Source organism: Leuciscus leuciscus (assembly GCF_965113295.1).
Source record: "Leuciscus leuciscus genome assembly, chromosome: 14".
Classification (NCBI taxonomy): Eukaryota; Metazoa; Chordata; class Actinopteri; order Cypriniformes; family Leuciscidae; genus Leuciscus; species Leuciscus leuciscus.
In genome coordinates this window covers 9,380,589-9,408,406 of record NC_138738.1, presented here as the reverse complement: position 1 = coordinate 9,408,406, position 27,818 = coordinate 9,380,589, and the positions used below count along the sequence as shown (strand labels likewise).

Sequence of the window (27,818 nt, the reverse complement as noted above, 5' to 3'; positions counted from 1 at the left end):
AAAACGCAAATCCCTCCGGCAGCAAGGTAGAAAAATAAAAATAGTGCGAGTTTTACGGCACTTTGTTAAACTGACCTATAAACTTTTTTTTATTCAATATAAATGAAGGCCCAGTGGAGACTGGGAGGGTGAGGTGTTGAGGGAGTGCTACTAAACTCAGATTAGCCCAATCCCCTTCGGACTCCAATCCTGTCACTCATCTTCACCGACTTTCTCCCTCAAGTCCGTCCCTCGCTTTTTTAGCGCCGAGGGGAGGGAGAGGCAGAAATGTGTTTCCTGAGAGAGGTGGAAAAGGCACATCCTGATTAGAAGAACGGCGGCCCGCCTGGCCAGCGCGGACGCCGCTGGTGTCTGTCTTGCAGAGGCAGCAAAAGTTGCGAGTGCCAACTCAAACAGGGCCGGCGTGTGTGCGTGTGCGTGCCCGCTGTGGCCTTCCTGAGGGCGAGCTGCAGCTGGAGCTCTCTGAATAAAGGTAACGGGCGAAAAGTCAACGCTACTGTAAACTCTCCACCCTCCCCCGTCTTTCACCAGGACGTTCCGAATCAAAAGAAGAAACGACCCCACCTAAAAACATGAGCATTGTTGTGTTTTTTTTCCCTGCATTGCCTTCCCACGAATTACAAAGGAAAAAGTTTGTAAAGAGGGCAAGCACTCGCTTTATTCCCGGGCTTGTGATCGTGCCAAACAAAATGCCAGGAGAGAAAGTGACATTCAGTGTTGGTTTAAAAAAAACAGCAGTTTAAAAGTGATTAGACTCTTTATTTCATTGTTATGAGCCTGACACCAGAGAGGAAACCAGAACAATCCATTCAACCATGTTTTCCTTTTTTTTTCCTCCCTTTTTCTTGCTCTCTGAATTTAGAAACACTAATTAGTTTTGCTCTCATAAACCCAACCTGAAAATGGCCAATTAGATAGTGTGAAGTAGGAGACGTGCTGAAGAAACAAGTGCTTGAAGGGGGAGAAAAAAAAAAGACGACTAAAAACCTCATCATCCTTCAATTACAGCTTTACATGCGTCGCAACGGCGAAGAAGAAAAACATTTCACACTTTCCATGCGGAACATATGCAGGTTTGGCGTTCGAGCCTTTTCAGACGGGAAAAGGCTACATGGACGTATGGCAACATAACAGTGTTATGTAAATGAAACACGATAAGGCTTCATCTGTATTGGTTGTTATTCAAGTCTCTTGGGTTGTATTGAGGTCACCACACTAACCGAACCACCTGGCTAACCACAGCAGCAGCTGGGCTTTAGTGTAGAGACCAGCCTGACCAACGCGTTCCCCTAAACCACCTGCATTAATCTGATATACCAACTCCCCGTTTCAAGGGTACCTTCACGCAAATGACGCAAAAAAGGCTGCTTTTGTTTTCAAAAAGGGGCTGTTTAGGTTTTTGTGCCAGGTGGCTTATTTTCATACAGAGGACGTCATAAAAAATTAATGATAAACTTGAGCAAAATTGTCTTCAGGAATTTTTGGGGCCGGTCCCCTGAGTTGACCCGGGCGAGTCTTTCATCAGTGTCAGAGCGAAGACTGATGGCCTGTCAAAAGAAAAGCCCTCCTCCATTTCTGGCCGGCTCCTGGGCTGGGCAACGCGGCTAAAAAAAAGGGGTCTGGTCGAAGCGGCGCTCAACGCTTTTTGCCGGGAATGAATTCTCAGATGCCGGGGTTGCTGCCAACGTCCTTGCAGCCAACGGCTGAGAGGGCAGCAGAGTTCATGCTAACTGCAGCTTGGACCTGCGCTGAACATCTGCTCATGAATGAGCCGGCCGCCTACTAAAAAAGTGCTGCAGCACTACGAGGGCCTGCTGATGAAAAATTCAACGCTCTCTTTCTCCTGGCACGCTTGTTTCGCGTCTATTCTCCTGAGCCCGACCCCGCGGAATCATATTAAGAGAATCTGCGAGCACGCCGCAGAGTTTATCTGGAAGAACAGCTGGCGCTGAAAAAGGGATCTGCTGCTTCAAGAGAGCTCGGGGATTTTCGCACAGAGATCTCCCGTCACGTACACCGTTTGTCCTTGAAGAAGGGAGAAAAGGGTTAAACATCCAAGTAATATGCTGGGAGAGGTGGCTACATTTAGCAGATTACCGTAACTCGTGGAGTGACGATAATGAAGACCATGTGACAATTGAAAGGATGGACAGGATCAAACTGTGTTTGAGTGTCGATATAGGTTTACAACCATTGTGTTAACATCATGCATAATGGGTTTTTCATGGCTTCTGCTTAAAACAAGACAAATTTCCAATGATGTAAAAAAACTGACAAAGAAAGTAATTTTTTGCTTATTGGGTACAAGGCAATATAGCTAAAAGCCTTTTGCTGGTATTCAATATATAATCTCGATATTTATTCATGCTTTAAAAACAGCTTACAATGGTGATTTTATTCCTTTTTTTTTTCTTTTTTTTTTGCATAACATTAAATTATCACTGTGATATATACAATGTATCATTATATTAACAGAAGCAAAATTCCCAGGTCATAATCTAGATGTTGCAAAAGGACAAAAAAGGCATAGAAGAATGGCTGACTTTAAAGACAAACTGTCCTGCAACTACATCACTGTGCCCTCTCCCCAACACTCCAATTTCCAGGTACAGATAATCATAGTCTCCACTTTACTTTTTAAGTCCAGCTAAATATTTGATTTGCACAATCAACCAAGCCATTAGACCTACAGGAGAGTCAGAGGTTTTCTCTGGAAACATATCCTCACATATAACTATGTAATAGCAGGAGTTTAAGGAAGTGGTCAAACTGAAATAACCGATTACCTCACATTCAGTAATTTCGCTTCTGTCTCGGGCCAGGATAGGTTCAGCTTAGTGAGCCATAAACATTTTGTTTGTGTACAGTGTGCCGTGGTAAAATGCGGAACGAAGCCTACAATGTTTGGTTTCCATGTTTGCAGATGGTTCCATGTGCAGTGGAACCTTTTATAGGCATCAGGTAAAAAAATGGGGAAGCATTAAAATAGGTATTACACATTATTTGTTTCCGATTGAAACGTTCCGACTTCCTTGAGAGACTGGAGAACAAAAATTGCAACATTTGTCATACAGTAATGCTGGTCGTGCTTTTAATATGCAAATGGTCTGGCTCTTTTTTTTTTGTGCACAGCTGTGATTTTTGTCATGCACCTATAGATCAGTTTCCACCAAAAAGCCCCGTTTTAGCACAACATCAGATGTTTTCACAAAAAAGAACGTGACGTCGCGTAGGTCTGATGTGCTTACCAGACCACAATTTGTTACCAAATACACCTGCTAGACAAAACTATATTCTCCAAAATAGAATGTTATTTATAATTTTCTGAATAAAATGAATGCAATTACCCATGCAAATTTTCCCACAATACACAAAAAAAGTGTTTGACTGATTGTCAGTCCACTGTTAAAGGGAAAGTTCACCCCAAAAAGAAAATTCTATCATCATTAACTCTGTAAAAAATTATTTTTCAAAGTTGTAAATAAAACAAAGCATTACAGTATGTTTTACAAGAAAATACTAGTCTTTTTGCCTCAAAATTTCACATTTAATTTCGAAGTGAAATAGTTTCAAATTAATTCCTACACCAAGTTGTTTTATTGTGTCATTCCAAACATGTATTCTTTCTTCACTGAATCACTAAATAATATATTGTGAAATGTGTTTTTGTCCAAATAATAAAAGTCAGATGGGTCCCATGTTGTTTTGAAAACAGCTTCTGCAGAAGAAAGAAAGTCATGCAAGTTTGGAACAACATGAGTGTTATTAAATGAACTCTCTCTTTAAATGGCTGCTAAGATGTTCTGAGCAGTTGTTATTGCATTGCTATGTGGTTGTAATGTCAAAAGAAGCTTTGCTTTGCATGCCTCCATCTTTTCTCTGTGTGTCTGAGAAGTTTGCAACTTCAAGACCACAATATGTCTGGCTACAGCCTTCAAAAAACATTTTAATATAAAACAACTGGCATACAAATTCAATATTATTGTGTTATTAAAAGTCAGCACTGAGGTAAACGTTCAATAAGCCATCCTATCAGATCGAGAACTGTGTTTTATCTTTTTAATACATCTAAATGTGTCAGTAGTAGGGAGCGAGAGAGAGGGAAAAATTGGTAAATATGACTGCTTAAATTTAATGCAAACATTGTTGACACATAATGTAATTTAAGTTGGGTAGTGTGAATGAAAGCCCAGCAGGGGTAATAATACCCTCCTAATGAGAATCCTCGTTCGCTGTAGACCTTGCTGAGATAGCCATAATGCATGGCTTTTTTAATAAAATAATTGTTACAGTTATTAAAGATGAATCTCATCAGAAGCAGGATGACAAAATAATTCATTACCAAAAGCATGGCTTTAAATAGCTGCAAATTAAATTTCATACAGAAAATATGCCTGTAGATGAATGGGATCGTTATTTCATAAATATTGGATTCAGTGTGCCCTTGGAAGACCAAAAAAAAAAAAAAAAAAACACATCCGAACATCCATTTAAAAAGTTCACTGCGAAACGCAGTTAATAAATGACTCTAAAACCACAAATAATTCTTACCACATATTTTAATTTGACAAAGGAAGAAAAAAAAAAAACCCAGATATGTGAATCGAGTTTAAAGGTCCGGGTCGGCGCGATATAAGGTTTGATAACGGGGTGCTTAATACGGATACCGCCAACATATAATTACTCAGATTATTTAGAGTTCCTGCTGTTTACTGAAGGCGTAGAAACTTCCCAGCAAGCACTTGGCATCTCCTGTCCTCTCTCACACACACAAACACACTCACACACAGCAGGATGTAAAGAGGAAAGCTTTATTAAGATCCTGCAGCCATAAAAGAGCGGGGTGACTAACCGGCTGCATTAGCGTCTAAAAGCCAAAGTTATTTAAACCCAATAAAACACTAATACATTGTTTGAGTGGAAGTTACAGTGAAGTTATCTTCACCTTAATAACATCACGGCCAGCTTGATGTTGTTTAGATCAATAAAGCCCATTACAAGAACAGGCCTCAACATAGATAACAGTGCTCAAGCGCAGTGATATAACACTCTATGGCATCTCAAAGAAGAAAGGAACCTTCTATTAAATAAAGAGGCCAATGGAAGGCCAATCGTAAGGCATGGTAATCTGATAAGAGGTGAGCGTGAGTGTTTTTAATACATGCTGCATTTGAATACACTGGGACGGTGGTTTGTGGGAGCCGTGTCGATGGTGAAGTGAGGTGGCATCTGTTAAGATTACGACCCTTCTTGGCCCCATCAGGCCTTCCCCCAATCTTATTCTGGCGGATACTCTCAGTCTAAGCTTGAACTCTACCACTATATCAGTAAATGGACAGACATTTCAGTCTGACTAAGCTTTGCATTTTCCCAAACTTTGTTCCATTTGCAAAAAGTACAAAACTGTGGAACATAAAAGAAGATATTTTGAGAAAAGAAATTTTTTTAAACAACTGATTCCTGTTAAGATTGCTGTGTAATTATTTTGTTAAATCATAAATTGACAATAATATGAAATAAAATATAATGTAAATATATCTATATACAATACTACAATATCGATAATATTTTTATTTCATTATTTATGTTAAGTACACCTTCTGTTGATGGATTTTTTCAAAGATTTTAAACAGCTGTACAGTATTTTCAGAATATTGAGTGAAAACATAACTTCTGGTTCAACCAATAGCTTGAGTCTGGGGGTGGGACCACTTGCCAGACTGACCAATAGAAGATAAGGGGTGTTCCGCCAATTTGTTTGGAAACAATAATTTTTCGCAGTTATATTTGGTGTGACATGGAAATTACACAAAACAGTTTTATGTAAGTTTACAGAAACCATTCCCGCCTCAGTTAAAAAATAAAAAGGTAATTCATTGTAAGATAACATTTAAAAGGTACACTATGTAACTTTACTACTAGGCTTAAGAAATATAACCAATTTAGATGGAAAGGATCTCAAGCTGACTAGCTGAAGACGTTACTGTAGCTATACCCATCAACTCTTTCCCCACCAGTGAATGTAAAAAAAAGTTGCCAGTCACCGGCCACATTTTTTTATAATTTTCACAATTTAAATGGCCCCCAGAATCATTTGTTTTTTTCGAGTATCTTAATACTGAACATGTCATTTCTCAAAAGAAATAACAGAGCCTCGGCTTAAAAAAAAAGAAGAAAAAAAAAAGAAAAGAAAAAGAAAATCGCTTGTTTCTGCTGCTTTTTTTTTTTTGATCCGGATTCTTTACTCTTTCAGAAGATGCGTAATTGCGCCCCCTACCATTTAACATTGAAAACACGGAAAGCCAGAAAATTTCGTCAATGGAGGGGAAAGAGTTAATAGACAGTAATTACTTGAAAATAAATTCCAGCACAGTGCTACAACAATCATAATGAAATCACCCTTAACAATAATGCTTTAAAATTAAATATGATAGAGAGCTACACGTGATTTATCTGTTCAATAAAATACCTTACTACTGTTCAGAAATAAAAATGGCATTTCATATCCCTCAGTTCTCGGCATCGCCAAAAAGCCAAGCCGATGTTGATTCTCGTTTTATTACAAGCTCTTTATTACGAACGCGAAGAGATCGCGTTCTCTTTTTGCCAGCAGACTCGCATCTATTCTGCTTTTTTTTTCTTTTCTTTTTTACAGGTGATTCCCCGGAGATTCAAGATTTAGCTGCTCCATGTCAATCTCTCACTCACTGTGGCAACTAACCTATGCCACTCCCACATGCGTCAACTTTGTGACGAGACATGGGCGATATATGTATGCAATTTCCCGTGATAACCATCTCACTAGGTCTATAATATAAACACTTATAATAGGCTGGCTTACCATAATGAATCAGGGTGGGACAAAAACATGGTTTGGAACAAGAACTGATGATGTATTGACTTATTCAAAATGTTAATTTTAAACAAAAAAAGTTACATAGTTTACCTAATATATACAAAAAAAAAATAGGAAAGATTTTTTTTAAACATCACATTGTGAGATTTAATTGTCACAGAGATACATAAAGTCACAATTACTTGAAATAGTCACTTTTTTCTTTTTTTTTACTCTGAGGCAGAAACAAATGTCCATATGATTTCTCATAGTTATACAGTATGTGAGGGTTTGCCATTTGAACGAGGGCCTATGTTCTGTGCTAGTCCACCAGGTGATGCTCTGACATCTCACCATAACATCTGACGCCTGATAACATGATAACATCCACACATAACAGAGACACAAATATTTCAACAGACATAAATTCCTTTGTATTGCTTACACAATACCAAAATATCTACCATACCGATGTGGTGCAGTAATAGACGATAATGCTATCATCGCAGGAATGGTAAAACAATGACATTCACCTTGCACTATGCTGAATTCAAACAGTCCTGGCCAGGACAGTCTGTTCTGTGCAAAGAAACCAAGCGAATCAACTTTTTTTTTCTTTCTTTTTTCATTGTTGTTGTTTACCCAGTTCTAGTTATCAAGCTTGACTCCAGACAGCCTTTCAGAAAACTGTTTCGGTGTGGTCAACAGACAGGAAGTGATGAAAAGCATAAATGGTTTTGAAAGGGAGAGCGAGACAATGTGTGTGTATTGAAGTGTGTGTTTAACAGTGTGTTTTTTCTGGTGAGAGGTGCAAACAAAGGCCTGAGGATTGCAGGTCTGACAGACACCCTTACACAAAACCACAGGAAAGACTGTTTTGATGTTACCTCTCACACCACACGCTCTGTGATAAGAAAGAAAAAAAAAAAGGAAGAGATCTGTAACACAGGGTTGAAAAGTCCCTTCATGGGGGTTTCACTGCTGCGTGTTTCAGAAGAAAGGGCCCGTCGGCACAGCACAAACAATAAATATGCTGCGTGATCTTGGTGTAAGGTCTACCAAACGTGACCGTTTTCAGTCTGTCTTCATAAACTCTCACACATCACACATCTTGTTTTGGGTTTGTTGACATCTAACGTACTAGTTAAAAACTAGCTTGTTGAATACAAGCTACTATAGTTAGCATATTAAACGCATCATCAAGGTAACACACAACACACAAAAAAAAAAAAATCATAAAATGTAACAAAGCAAGCTAATGTACATCACCTATAAGAAAAAGGAGAAGAAACAAAACTATTTAATTAAAAAATATAATCATATGTGATGTCACACACCTCTTGGAATGTCCTGTTAGTTTTATTCATGGTAAATGATATGGTAAAAAAAGTTTTTCTAGCAAAAACCATCAATTTGACAGTACTTTATGGTAAAATTACATAACACAAATGTTAAAGGGAAAGTTCACCCAAAAATGTTGTCAATCTACTCACCCTCATGTTATTCCAAACCTGTATGAGTTTCTTTCTTCTGCTGAATACAAAAGATGATACTTTGAAGAATATGGGTAACCAATGAGTTGATGGGCCCCACTGACTGAATGGCATAAAAATAAAATAAAAAAAAATTCTACGGAAGGGGCCCATCAACTGTTTGGTTACTCAAATTCTTCAAAGCATCTTCTTTTGTGTTAAGAGTCAGAAAGAAACTCATACAGGTTTGGAAACATTTTTTGGTGAACTATCCCTTAAAACCACTTATAGTTTTGTCTGACAAAAACAAAACAAAAAACAATGATTTATTTAAAGTTGAAAATGCAGGTTTAGTTGAGTTTAAAACTATTCAGGTGAGCATCGATTGCATCTGGGTGTCTGTGACTGAAATTTCCCCCTGCATCTTTCTGCTTTTGTTTTTCCGTTAGCAAAATGTGACCCCACTAAAAGCCACAAAAACGTCAGGGCATTCCAAGATCGGTGCCATGTCTCTTCGTTGTGGTATGACTGGGCTGCCCACATATTGATTTACGCAACCCGAATTACCTTTCTGCCGTCCCGGGGGACGACCAAAAATCTCTGTGCAAATTTGCTCAGCCACTCCGCATGCAGAGGAAGAGTCGGTAACTTGAGATCGAGCTGGTCCAAATGGATTCCTGTGAAGGTGACGATAGAGAATAATATCTCCGCAGAGATGATAGTTTTTGACAGTGTAATATTACTGGACGATAAATATACAGCGCTGAGGAGGCGAAAAAAAAGAAAAAGAGAGGAAAGCTGCCGCCAGCTGAGTACGAAAGCATAAATAAGGTCTTTTACCTTCGTCAGTTATCCGTCTTTTGACACGCAAGCTGAGCACACTGTAATTAACACGGAAAGAGATAATGGGGTCTCTACCCGCTGATCAATCTGCCATATAGATCATCCGTCTCTTTTACAATGCCACGTTAACATTATTTTAAAAAAGAGTGAGAAAAAAAAATTCAGCCACAGATATTAGCCTTTTTTTAATAGCTACTGTAGCTTGATTCGGTATGGTCTATGGGTTTATTGACATGGCTGTTTACACCATGTTCACAAAAGAGCCGCTCGTTTCTGCATACAGCACATAAATACATACATCAATGCAAAATGGTGCGGTCCGTAAGACTGTATTGACTGACTATTGGGTCTGCTAGATAATGGACTCAAAAACAAAGATGTGAATTGTGTTTACAAGAGACGAAACTAAAGAGCCACATGACAGAAATGCTACAACTCTACTCAGGAAGCATAAGCTGTAGTGTTGTGTGTGTGTGTGTGTGGGTGGGTGTGTGTGTGTGTGTGTGTGTGTGTGTGTGTGTGTGTGTGTGTGTGTGTGTGTGTGTGTGTGTGTGTGTGTGTTTCTGTAACCCAACCGGGAGATAAACAGGCCTGTTGTTTGTTTGGATTTCTCAGCTCTGCACATGTTTGTCAGGTCTAGATCCACTTTCACAGATTTACTGCTCCTGTCCCCTCTGGCCTAGTGTACACTAGTGTTCTCAGAGACCGCTTTAATGGACAGATTCCTGTTCCTGCTCTCCAGGGGACAGGCACAAACACGTCAGCTACATGAAGATCTAGTCGAGCCGTAGCCTAGTGGTTAGGGCACATGCTCTGACACTTCGGGTTTGTAAGTTTGAGCCTTACTGGTGTAATTTTGCATGCTGTTGCCCCTTTTCTTTGCATTACTTCCTAGTGTACCATTCATAATAAATTATATTAATTAAATGTTATTATATTTTATTAAATAGAATTACATTACCATTCAAAAGTTTGAGGTCAGTAAAATCTTTTAATGTTTTTGAAAGTCTCAAATGATCCCCATGGCTTTTATCAAAAATACAGTAAAAACAGAAATATTGTAAAATATTATTATGATTGAAGATAACAGTTTTCTATTTTACTATGTTTTAAATTTGAATTTATTTCTGTGAAGACAAAGCTGAGTTTTCAGCATTATTACTCCAGTCTTCAGTGTCACATGGTCCTTCAGAAATCATTCTAATATGCTGATTTGGTGTTCAAGAAATGTTTCTTATTATTATCAATGGTGAAAACAGTTGTGCATTTTTTACAGATACTTTTTTATAGAATTTGTTTTAACAATGAGTCTTTAATGTAACTTTTGATCAATTTAATGCATATTGCTGAATAAATTATTAATTTCTTTCAAAAAATGTTTGCTGACCTTTGAACGACAGTGCATAGAAAAAAAAAACAGATAGTTATAAATGGATAGGAAAAATCATATTTTACTTCAATGTACAGTATGCCCAGTGTGGACCAAGGAGTTCCTGGTTTAAATCAGTCTGACGAATCCTTCACTGAATTAACTCACTAAATCAGACAAGAGCTCTTGTGAATCATCTTCTGACTCACTCATTCTCTTTTTTTTTTTTTTTTTTACTATTTTTAGTTGCATAAAGAAAATCTTACTGATCACAAACTTTTGCGTATATGTATAGGAAATCCAATAGGTGCATCCAATTAAATCCACAAAAATATGGAAAATTAGATGCTATATCAAACAGTGAACATCATCCACTACAGAAAGTAGTTTAACAAGGACTAATCATAACACCTTGAAATCAAAATACCATATCTCTAAAGCTTTCATGATGTTCAATGTATTCATCATTACCCCAAAGTCTGCTCTCTCAGCTCAAACTTCACAGAATTTGTCATTAGTGCAAGGCTAAACGGTCAGTGCGCCACTTCTCCTATTTAGACAAGCGATCCGTGAATAAAAAGTAGATCTGATGTCTCATTGCGTTTTTAGGCCTCATTAAGGCCATTAACCTTTTATGATTAGATTGAGAATTTTAATGTCAAAGAACAAGTCACTTGGTCTCCCATTGCATATTCACAAATAGATTTCACAGCCTTTTCAAAAAAAGAAAAGAAAACTCACTATTCTCCTTTTCTAAAAAAAAACAAAAAAAAACAAACACTGGTATCTCTGATGTAAGATGACAAAGAAGTTGAAATTGGTCCCATAAACAGGAATATGACGAAGGAAGTGTATCTGATTTACAGTGGCCTGTTGATTTTTTCTGGGGTTTGTGGAGGACATCCACCTCAAATGACTATGAGCGTCACATGCTAATCACTGATTCAATGATATACAGCAGGGGTAGGCTGTTTGATTCTTCTTGTGGGGCTGTTTAGTTCACTGCGGTGACTAGAAAGGTAAAGGGCCCAAAAAACCCAACACATGACCTTTCTACATATCTGAGACAATTAAACACCCCCCACACTCACACACCCTCGACTGTCCTTCATCCTCCGCTCTCTTTCCCAGTGACCTGCGCAAACCTGTTCTCATCTCTCTTCACCCAGACAGGAAACAGCGTTGAGGGTGTGCTGGTGGATCCAGCCCAGAATCTAGACTAGCTCCACAATACAGGCCACCACCCCGAGCTCCAGCCTGCCCCCATCAGACCGAAGCAGGGGGGCACATCCTGTGTGAAACCGCATTCTTAGCTAGCATCACACTGTAAATAAATGCTTTCTCTTTTATTTGCTCTCTCTCTCTCTCTCTCTGCTTCCGTCAACTGTCACAGCCTGTGCCTCCAATCACCTTCGAGTCCAAACAGGAAAGTGAAAAGAGAGGGGAGAGATAGGAGATATGGGCGTTAATTTGCTGCTCGCTGCAAGTTGCTCTGGTACTTCCTACAAACACACACACACACACAAACAAACACACACACGGCCAGCTGCCTGGGACTCCATCCCGGACTTGTGTTCTTTTCCTGATGCTCACTGTTATGACATCGGCCCACCGCCGGCCAGCGAAACAGGAAGTTAGGAAGCTAGGTGTAACAAAGCTTTTGTGAAGGTGGAGAAGGGACAGTGAATAAGACTGAATAAACACCACTAAAGCAGTCATTAATATCAGACTGATTTGCGGTTATATTGCAGAGCTAATCTAACAGAGAAAGTCACAAATGAGATCTCTTTAATATCTCAATTGTTACTCCTACAAAGCAATGAGGTTAAAAGGAGAGGAACTGAAGATGTTTGCCTTGCTGATTTTTCTCTTGAGAAAAATACTAGTATTTGACATGTCACAAGAGTTCAGCAGAGATCTCAACACTCTTAAAATTAAAGGTTCCAAAAGGAGGTTATCATCGCAATGAAACAGAACAGTACATAGAACAGTTTTCCACAGAACCATTTTTTCTTAGTGTTAAGAACATTCATAATCTAAAGAAACTTTTCCCACAATAAAAATAAATAAATTGTGCAATGGAAACATCCATGGATGTTATTGCAACCATAGATTTCAATAAAGAACCTTTTTTTTAAGAGTGAATGTCTCAAAATATGCTCAGGATACAATCTAGTAAGTTTGTAATCAGTCTGTAAGTCTGTAATCAAAAGTCAGAGATTTCAATGTGATCTCAAACATTTCTAATCAAATTGAAAATTGAGCTGTGGCGGCATTAACCTTTACAATGGTCCCTTGTTTCTATTTAAAATCCCCCCAATAAATTGAAGGTGAAACATTGTTTAAATTTGATACATCGCTCATGCATGTTAAAATACGTATTTTAATGGCATGTAGCCTATCTCTTGTCTATATGTGCTGTGTAAGAAATCACTGGGAAAGCGCTAAGAGCCTGACTCATTCGTGTTGCTAGATCTTGCAAGCAAATCAGCAAACAAGAACAAGCTCATACAAAAAAAAATTATAATAATTAAATAAATGGAAATGCTTAAGACCAAAATATTGCTCACTTTAATAACTCCATAGACTGGATCGCTTTGGGTCAAGCTGAAACAACAAGACCAAAAATGTAATTAATATTTTTAAACTTTCACAGTTTCTGGAATGAGTCGTGTTCCGTACACACAGATCGATAATTTAGGGGACTCACTCTCACTTTTAAATGTGGTTTTCACTCCTGAGACTTGCGTGTATGTGGCAAAAAAAGCTCATTTGTGTCTGTTTTTATTTAGAAAAAAAACTCTGAAACCAAGTCATTACTTGAAGTTCTCAGTTATGTTTCATTTACGTCTCCTGAGATATTAAAGACCTTTCTTTCCTGTTTATCTAGAAAGAAAAAATATATATTTGTGTGAAAATGCATGACTAATTTACTGATTTAGCACTGACCTTTTCAAAGAAATGACACGTATTCAAAAACGAACATAAGCAGATTCATCAAATCAAGTCTTATTACAGAGAAGTGAATTAAGAGAAATATGACAGGATGGGAAACAAACTTGCTGCAACTACAAGGACATACAACAAAGGTGTTCATAAAATCAGCCCTGAGTGAGGTGGACACATACAGCATTGAGAACCCCTGCATTAGCCTGTGGTGTGTGTTACACAGAGGCAATTAAGGCAGGCTACTGATCTAATGAACTTTTTAGTGTGTGTGTGTGTGTGCTGTGTTAAGTTGTGAAGCGGGCCGTATGTTGAGCCACTGCTAAATGAGTGTTGAGTTTCAGTTGCCCGGTCAGAGGGCTGTAGGCCCAATGTAAATGTATGTGTGTGTGTCCGGCCCTGTGGATAGCCGTCAATAACCAGATGCTTGGAAAAAGAAAAACATCACACAGTACTTGCATTTCCTTGCCCGTCGGGGTGGTCTTGAACTGTGTGTGGGGGGCTGCTAGGCTGTTGTTAATTGCACAGCCACAAATATGCAACTGGCCAAAACATGATTCAATCTGTACTCAATTCACTAAACAGCATTTTTCTGCTTGACTGACTGATGGGCAATGGTACAATTACAATGATTTGCTTAATCTATCTGTCAAACCAATCCCAGAGGATAATTGTATTGCTCAAGGGTTGCTCTTTTTTAGCTCCGGAGACTTGGAGACATGGAGTTACTCTTCAAAGTTCAACTTTGTCTCAAATGTTCCTCCATGAATGAAAAGACAAATTGTCAAACAGTAAGTGTGTAGAGCTAAAGTCGATTGAATAGGTCAGATAACGTGATTGTAGGAGAATTTTATGAGAATTTTTGAGATCATATTGGTATCTCTGACTTTTTGTATAGCATGGATTGAAACTCTAGAGCAGTAGTTCTCAACAAGAGGACAGATGTCTCAGAATGACATAAATTGAATAATTAATTTAATATATTAACATTACCAGTTTCTATTAAAAGAAAAGTTTGGAAAAAAGCAATTTTGTCATAATTCCATTGAATATTGTGTTGGACAATGGAGTCAAAAAGGTTGAGAATCACTGCTCTAAAGCAAATAATGTACATGCAATACTTCTGGGGTGTTTATTAGGAGAAAATTCTGAATCAGGAGTCAAGTCACTTTCCATTTAATCTAACTACTGTGAATGAGAAATAAAGAGATGTCATAGAGATCTCATTCGTGATTTCTCTTTCCTATAGGATGAAATTTGCTTTTGATGAGCATCAAGGTCCAATTTAATATTTCTCTCTATCACTTTACAATCAGATGAACAAAGAAAATCATTGTCAGCAAAGTGAGATGTTAATCACTGATGGTGAGAATATGTGGAGATGTCTTGGGCTAGTCCAACTCAAGTGCAGGGGTGTGCTGAGATTGTCCAAAGTTTATTACCGATTGTTTATAAGTTTATTATTAGTAGATGATGAGGAAATGGTAGCATTGGTTTTATTGTTGCTTCAAATTAACCTTCAACTCTGGAAAAATAACGGTTGGGTGACCTCTCTATTGTGAGATATTATTCATGCCTCCCTACATACACACACACACGCATACGATCACTCTGCATAGTGAAATGTCAGAGACTCAAAGGGCATACCAACACACACAAGACATCATGAGACCTTTTGAACACACAAGTTACAATAAATTATGGTGAGAAATTACAGTATGTGACGCATTTTAGTAACATAGTTACTAAACAAAAAATGAGAAATGTAGTAACTAACTTTTTACATTTTCTGAAGAGAATGAGAGTTGTGTTTTCCAACATGAGTGGTTGCTAGGCTAGGTAGTTACTAGAGGTGTAACAGTTCAAATAACTCACGGTTCAGTTTTTATCGCGATATTAGGGTCATGGTTTCGGTACGGTTCGGTATGTGCTGTGTTAAGGGACTACTGTAATTTAAAAATAAAATAAAAGATAAGAACAAATACAATAGATCATTGATACAAATAAAATAGTTATTTTCAGGTTTTTCGGGTATTTAACAGTAGTTTTCAGGTACAGAGTTTGAAGTAATCAAATGTAAAACAACATTGCATATAATCTTCACTGTATAAATTAAATAAAGATTTATTATTAAAGTTACAAAAGCTATTCAGTCAAGAGTAGTAAGTGATTTCCTTGTCTTTTGTTGTTTGATTAACATTAAAAACACAGACAGCAGGAATATTAGGATGCTCTCACTGAGATATAATGTACACACACCTGGTTTGTCTTTCTCAACTGTTTACGTTAAGACATAACCTACGTTTGCGACAAGATGGGCATGTTGAAATAATTTGTGTGCGAATTTGTCCGTTCAAACTTGAAAGAGAACTCGATATTTGCGCTCTGTCCGAGACACAGGTTTGCACGCTTCGAATGAGTGCACACACAAATCTTCGTACAGCGCACCAGAGTTCTCTTTCGTGTCTTCTTGCGCTTGAATTTTTAAATTGGCCAGGCTTAAATAAAAATTTAGTTTAAACACAGACAGCAATGTGTGCTGTTCAGCTCTTACCTGCGCTTGCGTGCTATCAACACCTGGGGTGATGACGGTGTAAATGACAGGTCATATTACAGCATACGGTACTCGCATCAAACAAAGTTTATGGGGAATTAATTCATTAAATTTATATAGCGCTTTTCACGGCACTCAAAGCGCTTTAAAAAGAATGGAGAATCTCCTCAACCACCACCAATGTGCAGCATCCACCTGGATGATACTGCGCCAGAACGCACACCACACACCAGCTTATTAGTGGAGAGGAGACAGTGATGAAGCCAATCAGTTTATATGGGGATTATTGGGATGCCATTTTGATGGACAGAGGCCAATGGGCAAATTTGGCCAGGATGCTGGGGTTACACTCCTACTCTTTTTTTCAAAGGAAATCCTGGGATTTTTAATGACCACAAAGAGTCAGGACCTCGGTTTAAAGTCGCATCCATTGACAGAAACAGCCTAACTCTGTCTGTTTTACACTTTATTTTCAACAAACCGTATTATAGATGCATATTCATCGTTAGATTTGAGATGAACCGCAATGCAAGTGCATGCTAAACTGTGGGTGGAGAATGGTACGATTTCTCTACTGAGAACCGTTACACCCTTAGAAGTTACCAGGGTGTTTCTGGGTGGTTACTAACTGGTCTTTTTTTACTTATGTAAAAAGAGGTTAAAAACAAGTCACAATGCAAGTATTTTTTATAGTCATTTTATAGTCTGGCAGACAAATACAAAACTCCTCTCTACAACAACTGCACGATTTGTGAAGGAATCATTCTTTTGAGACAGAATCGGTTCATCTAACTCTCAGAACAAGACTAAATGACGACTGAATCAAACTGAACTTCTCAAATTTAACTCACAAAGGTAAACAGCTCACTGCACAGGAAGCATTTTGGTGAAAAACAACTTTTATTTTGATCTGTTCCTCACACAAACCCATCGTAAGAATTTAAAAGACTTGTAATATAGCATGTGAGTCATATGGACCATGCTTTTGATACTTTCAACTTTCTCTGTGACCTTTTTGAAACTCGAAACCACCAGTCCCCATGTGAACTATTTGCATGGGAAAGAACAACCAGTAGAATGAAGAAAAAAAACATACAGGTTAGGAACAACATAAAAGGTTGGTAAATTATGAAAGAATTTTCATTTTTGCATGAACTATTTCTTTAAATATGATAACGTATGGAGGAACGGTCCTGGAGCAAAACCGGTGGGCAAATGCACCATCAGCAGTTGTGCAAGTCAAATAAGGAAGGGAGGAAGAGAGAGAGAAAGAGAGAGAGAGAGACCCCTAAGTGCTTTCTCTCGCTGGCACAGAACAATGATTCACGCCATTGCCTGCTGTATCCCACAAATGAGGCATTACGTACAGCGGTTACTGCAGGAAATGCGTCCTCTCTGTTCCTCTCAACACTCATTTCATTCCCATCCTTCTGTTTTCCTCTATTCATCCTCCACTTCACATTGTATCAGAGCAGGCGGAAGGTCTCCCGCCACGACGGGCTGCAAAATAACAACTGTCACCTTCAGCACAATTCATTAAAGCAATTTAACGTTGCCGCCTTCCAACGTAATTTTTATAATTGAAATTTAATTCTCCTACGATATTATTTTTTGGAAGGAGGGGGTTAATTGACATTTGTGGTAATTAATTGCCAGGCAGAGAGATGTTTATGTGGAGAAGTTAAAAACAAAAAATGGCACGGAGAGCAAAAGAGAGGGGCGACGTGCTGAGACGGTCTCATCATCACAGCCGTCCCTCCTGCGGATTAAAGGAAAGGAGAAGGATGGAGGGATGGAAGGAGCGACTTCACCTCGCAGTCGGGGATTTAATTGTGCAAGGATTCCATTACCTCGGCACAAATGTCACGTTTGCTTCTGATCAGGGGCAAAGGCAGGACTGGCACCGTGCCAGTTCTACGGCGCAGAAAAGAGTTCTGCAAATATACAAGCACGCTCACACGAGGCTGCAAAGTGAAAAAGACAGGAAGGCTCGTGAACGACGGCCAAGTGTAAGTGTGAAGGGACAGTGACATAAAAAGTGGGGCAAAGGCATATGGGCAGAAGTATCAACCATTGAGTAGAAGAAAACAAACCCAGCCCAGATAAAAAAAAATATATATATATATATTTTGAGAAAGTTTGTGGTTTCAGGATGACTGTTCTCGTAGACAAGACATAGGAGATCTCTTTAATGTGTCAGGATTTTTTTTCTTTCTTCAAATTCTTCCAAAACTAAACACTTACAGTATGTCAACAAAAATTTGTTTCCATTTTTATTTTTCCAAGGGCATTTTATGAGAAACTTCTGAGACAAAGTTGATATTTAATTGAAGTGCATGTGAAAAAAAACAACATGCAACAAATCATGTCTTCTGAGATATGAAAGAGTGATTAAAAAAAATAATCATCCGGGTGTAGTGAAATATGTACATCGTTATCACTTACAATGCAAAGCAAAAAGAAAAAATATGCAGCACAGCAGAAAATATTCAATCGTGTGGTTTCAAGGAAGAAAACTTTAGAGAACATACCACAGTCACTTGTTTGGATGAGATTTACATTCCATTGTTCCAATCAGAATTCAGAAAAGGGAACACAGGGGCGGAACCATTGGATACGGAGCAGGCAGCTCAATCTGAAATACAAAATGAGTAAAAGACAAGAGAGAGACACAAGTGCATATTAAGGTCAGCAAAATTACACACAGGAATTGATACCATTCTCTAAAGGTGGGGGAAGTCCCTTAAATTCACTCAACCCACATAAACCTGGATGATGACTCAAATGAGAAAGGAAAAAGGCAAAACGTGATGAAATCCGACCACAAATGCTTAATTTGGTGACAAATTAATTCCAGAACTGACCTAAATGCATCTTAACGCATTTTCAGATGTTAAACGCAAGCATTTCTGACACTTGTGATATTTATACAGAACATCTGATAATCAGCTCAAATCTGCAGTGCTGTTCTGATGAATGGTAGTGACTCGAGGGACGACTCATCTAAGAAAATGCTGCGGCCACACACTACTTGACAGAATTCTCTGGAACATTTTGTCAGATCCCGTAAGTCGGTGACACGTGGCTTAGACCAATCAGCATCAGTGGAGGTGATTTGCATAGTAAAACGCTTATTGCAGAGGTCAGCAGTTACTCAAGTGTGTTCTCAGTAAGAGCGACAGGGAGACAAAAAGAGAGAGTGACAGAAAAAGGAGGGGGTAAAAGAATGTGAGATGGTGAAAAAAAGAGAGAGAACAGAAAGTGACGAAAACGGAGAGGAGTGTTTGTCCTCCGTTAACCCGGCGCAGGTCTGCTTGGTGTCATTTTATTAGTGCGAGGGCAAATTGCTTGGCTATTGATGCCATGCTATTCAACAGAAGGCTAGGCGATACATTTAATATTTACGATGTATCTGAAAGTATTTTGATGGCAATATAAAATTAACCAACATTGTGAACATTGCAATGATTTTAATGCACTTTTTATTTGCCTATTAATTTTCTAAAAGACTACAGCACACCGGTTACTCTTGTCACAATGAGAGAGAGCCAAGACAGAGATGTCTTAATAGTGCTTAAACACGACTAGCAAATGCAAATTGAATTGGGAAATTTGTGTGAATAAAACAAACATATTTCTTGTTTTAAAAAGCTTAGAAAAATATATGCGGTTTAATTATATTGCTTATTAATAAACAGTTTTATACATTTATTAAAGGGATAGTTCACCCAAAAATGAAAATTATGTCATCATTTATTCACCCTCAAGTTGTTTCAAACCTGTATGAATTTCTTTTTTCTGCTGAACACAAAAGAAGGAATTTTGAAAAATGTCGGTAACCAAACAGTTAATGGACTTCCATAGTATTTTTTTTTTTCCTACTATGGAAGTCAATGGGGTCCATTAACTGTTAGGTTACCGACATTTTTCAAAATATCTTCTTTTGTGAGTAAATGATGACAGAATTTTCATTTTTGGGTGAACTATCCCTTTAATATTGCTGTTTATAATTTTTTTGTACTTTCGGTTTGCAGTTTTATATTGGTACAGGAATAAAAAGAATAAAATACTGATTATTTAGTGAAAAACCGCCTTGCCTTGATGTCTTTTTACTATTTTTATTTCAAATATTTTGAATCAATTTAGCAACAATGTCAAAAAATATATATATTTTGTATATTTATCTCTCTCGCTCTATACACACACACACATATACATATATATATATATATATATACACACACACACACACACACACACACACACGTATAACAAAATTAAATAAAAATTCCCACATCAGAACACTTAAGATTTGAATAATACTTTTTTTTTTTAAAACTGGTACATACAAACTCAGGCCCATCCCCACCTAGAGGCCAAATATTCACAGCCTGCCCCCAACAGACCCAATAAAAATCAACCCTTGCATTACAGCTCATCTCCATGTAATTCCTCTGCATGGAATTCAGCAAGCTCTAACCCCCTTAGTTGGCCGAATTCCTCTGTTCCGTGTCGGGCGCTGAGCAGCTTCAGATAAGAGCCGCTCTGATTAGCCGCCCGCGTTCTTGTCATTGCTGCAGAAAATACACGATCCCAAAAGACCCCTCGCTGGTATTTATGACTCTCACATCACTGAACTCCAAAAATAGGGAGTTTAAAAGGAGCAATAGGACATAGCTACAGGTATAGAGAGAGAGAAAAGGAGGGAGGAGTACTGTAGTATTTGAAGAACAGCTAGAGCACATGAAAGTGAAAGAGAGGTAGAAACTACTCCAGGATAAAGATGGATCATCCAAACTTCCTTGAAAGAGAGGAAGTGACAATAAAATAAAATAAAAATCAGCCACATTTATATAAACCTTTAAATAAAAATGTTGACATCTTTACCAACAGGAAGTAGACTTAAAGAAACATGATCTTTTGGCAGGATACTTTAAAAAAAGTAATAATAATTGTATTTATTTTTTTAATTAAGATGCCCGTATGAATACATAACTGTCAAAAAGACAAAGTAAAAAATGTAGCTAGATTAGTCAGACGCACTAATTGTCTACTTAATTCTTAAATGACAAGGCAACCAGTGTATATCCACATACATTTTATAGTTCTAAACTCTATGTCAGCAACAGTTAAATTACTTCTAGACTTCTAGGCTACTTTTACTTCTAGACAAACCTGATCATTTAATTTATAATTTACATTCAAGCAGGCATTACGTTTTTATCACCTGTTTCTTTCATATATCTCAAGACATTTAATTGATTTCTTGTTCATTAAGTCTCCTGATATATGGGGGGAAAACTGAGACAAACTTGATACTTTAAATTAAACAAGTAAGAAATACATTATGTCTTGAGACATCTACAGGATTCTATCTTCAATATGTATACAGTGGCTTGGGAAGGTATTCAAACCCCTTAATTTTTCCACATTTTGTTATGTTGCTGCCTTATATTAAACTACTATAAATCACTTTTTCTTTCTTTTTTCCATTAATCTATACCACCATAATGATGAAACAAAAACCAGATGTGACAACTTTACAAATTTAATAAAAACCAAAAACTGAAATTACATTGCATAAGTATTCATACCCTTTTCTGGGACACTTGAAAGTTATCTCACAGGAGCATTCCAATTTCACATATAGAGGTTACTACACATCGAGTGGAGTTAACCTTTGCAAATTCAATTGAATGGGTATAATTTGGAAAGGCGCACGTATCAATAAGAGGTCTAACAGCTGAAAATCCATATCAAAGCAAAAACCATGCCATGCGGTCAAAAGAACTGCCTACAGAGCTCAGAGACAGGATTGTATCAAGACACATATCTGGGGATGACTACAAAATAAATTATCCTCAGTTACAAGCATCATGTATGGAGAAAACCAGGCAATGCTCATCACCTGCACAATACTGTACCATCCCAACAGTAAAGTGTGGTGGTAGCAGCATCATGCTGTGGGGGTGTTTTTCAGAGACAGGGACTGGCAACCTGTTGGAGTAGAAGGAAAGCTCAACGATACAAAATATAGAGTTAGCCTTAATAAAAAAAAAAACTAGTTCAGAGCATTCAGAACCTCAGACTGGGCAGGCCTTCTAACAGGACAATGACCCTAGGCACACAGCTAAGACAATGCAAGAGCGGTTTGTGGGCAACTTTGTGAATGTCCTTGAATGGCCCAGCCAGAGGCTTGAACCCAATCGATCAACTCTGGAGTAACCTGAAAATGGCTGTTCAGTGTCCACCGATGGTCCCCATCCAACCTGACAGTGCTTGAGAGGATCTGAGGAGAAGGATGGCAGAAAATCGCTAAATGCAGATTTGGAAAGCTTGTCACATCATACCCAAAAAGGCTGTAAAGGTGCTTTAAATAAGTATTTAAATCTTAAGTCAGTGCTATGCACTTATTTCAGTTTTTCTTTTCTAATAAATTTGCAAAATTGTCACAGATGGATCTGTTTTTTAATTTGTCATTATGGACCCTTTGTTGCATATATATATATATATATATATATATATATATATATATATATATATATATATATGCTAAGTTATCATAAATCTGGGCTTGCAGCTTTGTCATGATGAGGAATGGCCTGTAGATTGATGTGAAAACATGCATGTTCAATGTATGAATGATCAACCTCAATGCAATAACATCTCTAGGCACGCAAGAACTCACAAAGGTTTGACTCAGCTACTTCATTTTGGTGGCATACCAGCTGCTCAATACAACACCCCTCGGCATCTCCAACATGTGGTTTTAATCCACACGTTTCACACAAATTGCCAACACTGTCAGTCTCAGACAGAAACCAGTTACCAGCCACTTTAGAGTAGTTTGATAATTGCCAGTTATTTGTGTGTCAAATTTCCCACAACTGCGAAAAGACTAGAGAAAAGTCACATTGTGTGTGATAAAAAATACTAAACTCTACACTGATATTGTTTCTGCTTTATATCAAATATGCTATCTACCCATCAATTACAATGAGACGCATAATCTAAAATAAAAGAGAAAAAATGTGAGCAATTTAACCTGCTACCAAATATTTTACATGACAAGATTACAAAAAAACCTATTTAATGTGAAGCATATCACTTAGCAACATACTACTGCATAAATTACTGTTTTCACACAGATCTCCTAAAACACTCCTCCACGGCTGCCATTGGTCAGTCAAACAGATAGCCATGCCCCAAACTAACACCATTGATTGAGTCACTGTTGCTATGCCAGGCTTACCAGGATTCTCCAACAAATAAAGCAACGTTTGGAAAGCACCACGGAGTCACAGTTTTTAAACTTCAAAGAATGTATTCTAGAAATTGCTTACTTATAAACATCTCTGCATATTAGGCTTGCAAAAACGTAATTATTTAATCTTAGAATGCAATCTGATATGCTATGTTCTGAGCCTTCACATGCTTATGTGTAATATTGCTTTTACACAACAGTACAATAAACAAGAAGTTAATAGACCGTAGTCAGGTTAGGTGCTAAATTAAATTGAATGCAGATGAAAACGAGGCTGTTAGGGATAGATCACGTAATCTTTGGAGTTTTCGTCTACTGAATTTTTTATTTATTTTTTAAGAAAGAAGTTAACAGCTGAACAATCAGAATTGTTGTTAAACAACAGTACAATCCATTAACCGCACTGTATTCTATCCCTCTCATCCTTGTTTTCTTTTAAAAAGGTACTAACCTGTCCCAAACTAAGGTCTATACAATGAAATAGTTCCAAACAAAGCCACAGCAGAATTATCCAGCAAAAATTCAGTAGTTGAGTTTTGTTACTGAATGAATCTGTGTTGAAAGAATGATTCAATGACTCGCTCATGAAGACAGTCACATGTTTTGTTTGCTGAATGAATCAGTGACTGTATCCGAAAGCTTAGGCAGTTGATTTGTTTCCTCGCTGCCCAACAGGCAATGACTTTGCAGGCAGTGTTTGCACATGAAGGTACCTCATGAAACTGATTTCGGACAGACTTCTGAGCAGACTTCTTAAGCACTTTTTATTTTACAATATCTCTTTACATAAAAATAAATTTCTACTTAAAAACTATAATTTCGTTATTTTACTAACCCAACTAATTACTCATACAGGCTTTCCAATAGGTTGCACGCAAGAAGAAAAAAAAAGTAAAACGCAGAAAATTCAGTGAAATGAACACGGCCCCTTAAGTTAAGGAAAAGGTTGTGGGTGGGCTTACATTTCCATGACACGCTGGACAACAACGGGACGGTTGGGTTTAGGAAAAGAAGAGCGGGACAACGGGTTGGGTTTAGGAAAAGAAGAACGGGACGTTTGGGTTTAGTAAAAGAACAACGGGACGATTGGGTTTAGGAAAAAAAGAACGGGACGGTTGGGTTTAGGAAACTTGACACACGGGACACGATCCCCGGTCTCCTGGGTGAAAGTTCTGTGTTGTTTGACCCATTCACCACCCCAACCAACTGGATTTTCGGTCTTTCATACTACTCGCTACCGTAATCGCTCTTAACGCTACGGAATCGTTGCTGACCATCACGGAAGAAAAAAAACCCAGATAAACGTGTCCGTGTACACGAATAAAAAGATTAAATTACGTGACCATTTCACGAACTGCCGTGAGACTGGGCTGGTCTGTCAGGGTGGGTGGCGTGGCATCACGATGGTCGAAGATTTCACCCATTGGCATAACCATAACTACAATATAAATTTCTCACTAAAAATTACATCAAAAGTGGAAAATGTTGGTCAAGAACATACATTTACACACAAACTGACCACCAACTGCAACTTTCAGATGGTATTTTTTAGCTTAGCTGTCACAGAATTTAACACAATGAATTGTGGGATATCAAAGACAGCAAAGCATCCTCTGAAGGCAGAATTTTTAAGCTTTTGGACACAGCCAGTGTTTTTGAACAAATCAATAAATCACCCAAAGACAAGTCACTTGTTGCCGCCTACTGTTCTGATGATGGAACTTATAGAAAACATAACTAAACAAAACATTTTCAAATCAGGAATAATATCTGAAAATAGAGATGCACTGATTGCAATTTTCTTGGCCGATTCTGTACACCATTGTCTGTAACGATATAAAAAAAAATTCGATATAGACCTTATGCGCCAGAGAAACAAGGGCGCAACCATCTTTAGAATATTGTCTTTTAACTTCTGTTTTTGCGGTCGCTCTGTATATTTCTATGGCATTGCTCTCCAGGAGTAATTCGCTTTTGAAGTGGATTTACTTAATGTAAAGTTAACGAAAGTTATCATGAGGACTGTAATGTTTCAAAAGTTCAAAGACAATATTCTAAAGATGGCGGTGCCCTCGTTTCTCTCGTGCATAAGGTCTATAGCGCTCGATATTTTCATTAAAATGCGCGTGCATCTCTGGTGCAACCACCACAACGTTGCCCAACATCAAATGGCAAACGTGATGAAAGCGGAACGAAACTGCGCAACTCATTGTTTTGTGCTTCATGGACCGTTTATCAGTTTGGACTCAATCAATGTCAGTGCAGCATGAGCCGATCTTGATCCAGCAACACTGTTTCTACACACTGCTGGAGATCCAGTAAAGAAAGCATCTGAGCATTTGAATCCGCCACTGAAGTAATAACATACTGTAGCTGTGAGATCCAGTGAGAAGCATTCAAATTTCTCCGTTATTAACGGATCAAACAGCGCTGACGTGGAAAACAGGAGAAACATTGTGCCATGAATGAACTAAAGGGACTTTAGCTTATTCACCGTATCCCCCAGAGTTAGATAGGTCCATACATACCCTTTTCATATCCGTGCGTGCCGTAACTCTGTCTGACGCACCCACCGCTAGCCTAGCTTAGCACAAAGACTGGAGGTAAACGGCTCCAGCTAACATAATGCTCCCAATAAGTGACAAAATAACACCATTTTCCTATTTACATATTGTGATTTGTAATAGTCACAGCGTGTACAAATAACAAGGTCACATGATACACAGCCATCTTCTAACCTTATACATACTGGGAACTATATTCTCAGAAGGCGAAGCACTGCTACTTGGGCGGAGTGAGACATCGTTTTCCAGCACTTCAAAACTAAAATATTATTATATTTAAATGTTATTTTTAATGTGATGACCAAAACATTATTTGTTCATCCTTCAAAGATTACCCCCATTTATAAAACTAAAAGTTTCAAGATGTAGGAAAACTCACACTTGTTTAAAAATAATTTATTTAAATTTCTTTTTTTCTTCTTTTTTTTTAAATCAAGGAAATTTCTCAGGCATTTCTTTCTTTTTGCTTTATCGAAAACGTATCGAACCGAACTGTGAATGTTGTGAACCATTACACCCCTACTTATTACAGATGTTGTTGAAAGTTAAATTCAAACTTTTCAACTGCAAAAAAAAAAAAAAAGGTTATAAAAAAAAAAGTAAATAATTATCAATACCGAACGATTTTGGTACTTGCGACTCACAAGCTGCTTGAGACTGAGAGGCGCGCCCACAGTGCGCTTTTGGTCTGAGCAACAAACCTGCAGGAATGACTAAAATGATGTGCAATACAAGCACTATTTACCGGAGTGAATAAGACGAGTGAGTGAGAGGAGGCGGGTGTGTGTCACTTCACCATCTGAGAGAAGAGAGCAAGAACCGCAGCTGACGTTATTGTCCGTGCAAAATTTGGCCCAGATGCAGTTGACATGATTGTGAACAAGTCCAAAATTGATTTTATGGCCTGTCAGATATAGGCTACTTTTTCTAATACTCATGTCAAAAATGAGTAATAAATCAATAAACTGAAATCACTTTTTTCTGGGGTTTTCTAAGCAATAGATCAAAATCTATTTTCTTCTCAATTTAAAAGGTTTTCTATCAAATGAGACCATGTACTTGATGACACTTTTTTGTAGAGTTATAAGCCATTACTTTCAAGTATGCCAATTAGACATGAAATCATTAAAAATGCCTTCAGGGTGTAAGGAGTCAACAGAAAGCTTACATATTATATAAAACTTGAATGATTGGAATCTGTATCTGTATCGGCCAATCATATGATAAGAAATCGGCAGTCTGTATCGGCTGCAAAAATCCTGATCTGCGCATTCCTAATCTTTTCTCCTTATAAAGTCTCTGGCCTTATATATACAGTGAAAAATGGTTCTTGATAAAAAAAAGACCTAAGAACCTCAGGTGCTGCAAAGAACCACCGAAGAACATTTATTGGTGGTGCTGGTGGTTTTTCAAAATCTGCAAACATAATTATTAAACATCACTGTGTAAACATCAGCCATAACTTAGCAACCCACACAGCAATGCTCTTGCAGCCAACCACAAAAACTAGCATTGTGGTAACAAGTTTTGCACAGACACACTAAAATCCAATTATAAGTGTTCCACACACTGTAAATACTCTTTATAGTGTGTTTTTATAGTTTTACTGTATTATCATACAGTTGTGTGCGTGTTTCATCTACTATTGCACTACACAGCACTGAACAATTACCACCACCGTGATTGTGCAGCAATAAAGAAGTGTGAATCCTGAATCTGGACCTCATCCTCAAGACAATGACCTACCAAAGACAGGACAATTTAAGGGAGTGGTCTGCCTGAGGCGGTCTCCGTTTTGACCCGGCAGCACGGGAAGAGCCGGAGGAGATCGAGATGATTTAGAGCTCTTCTCCAAGACGTGCTGACAAGGTTAGAGGGTCAACACAGACATTAACAGGTCAGTGTGTGGCCCACTTGGGGACAATTACTCCTGGCCGCGGCTAAGTGGACACTTGATTGAACACGACAGTG

General features: G+C 38.0%; 1 protein-coding gene and 1 long non-coding RNA gene across 7 annotated transcripts in view; one reads left to right on the top strand and one right to left on the bottom strand.

Moving 5' to 3' along the window:
* Positions 1-17,135, top strand: part of LOC309474744 — a 17,609-nt gene extending 474 nt beyond the window's left edge. Inside the window, exons 1-2 of the long non-coding RNA XR_014197412.1 lie at positions 1-5,852; positions 5,898-17,135. The exon at positions 1-5,852 is cut by the window's left edge and continues 474 nt beyond it. This is a non-coding gene — a long non-coding RNA (uncharacterized lncRNA). The remainder of the gene's footprint in view (positions 5,853-5,897) is intronic.
* The window catches only part of foxp1b (forkhead box P1b), a 195,197-nt gene that overhangs the window by 154,798 nt on the left and 12,581 nt on the right, over positions 1-27,818 (bottom strand). For 4 of the 6 annotated variants that reach the window (XM_082137340.1, XM_082137335.1, XM_082137332.1 and 1 more), the window contains exon 3: positions 18,551-18,654. The exons of the other annotated variants lie outside the window; for them this stretch is intronic. The gene's annotated coding sequence lies outside the window, so the exon portion shown is untranslated. The remainder of the gene's footprint in view (positions 1-18,550; positions 18,655-27,818) is intronic. 6 annotated transcript variants of the gene reach the window in all.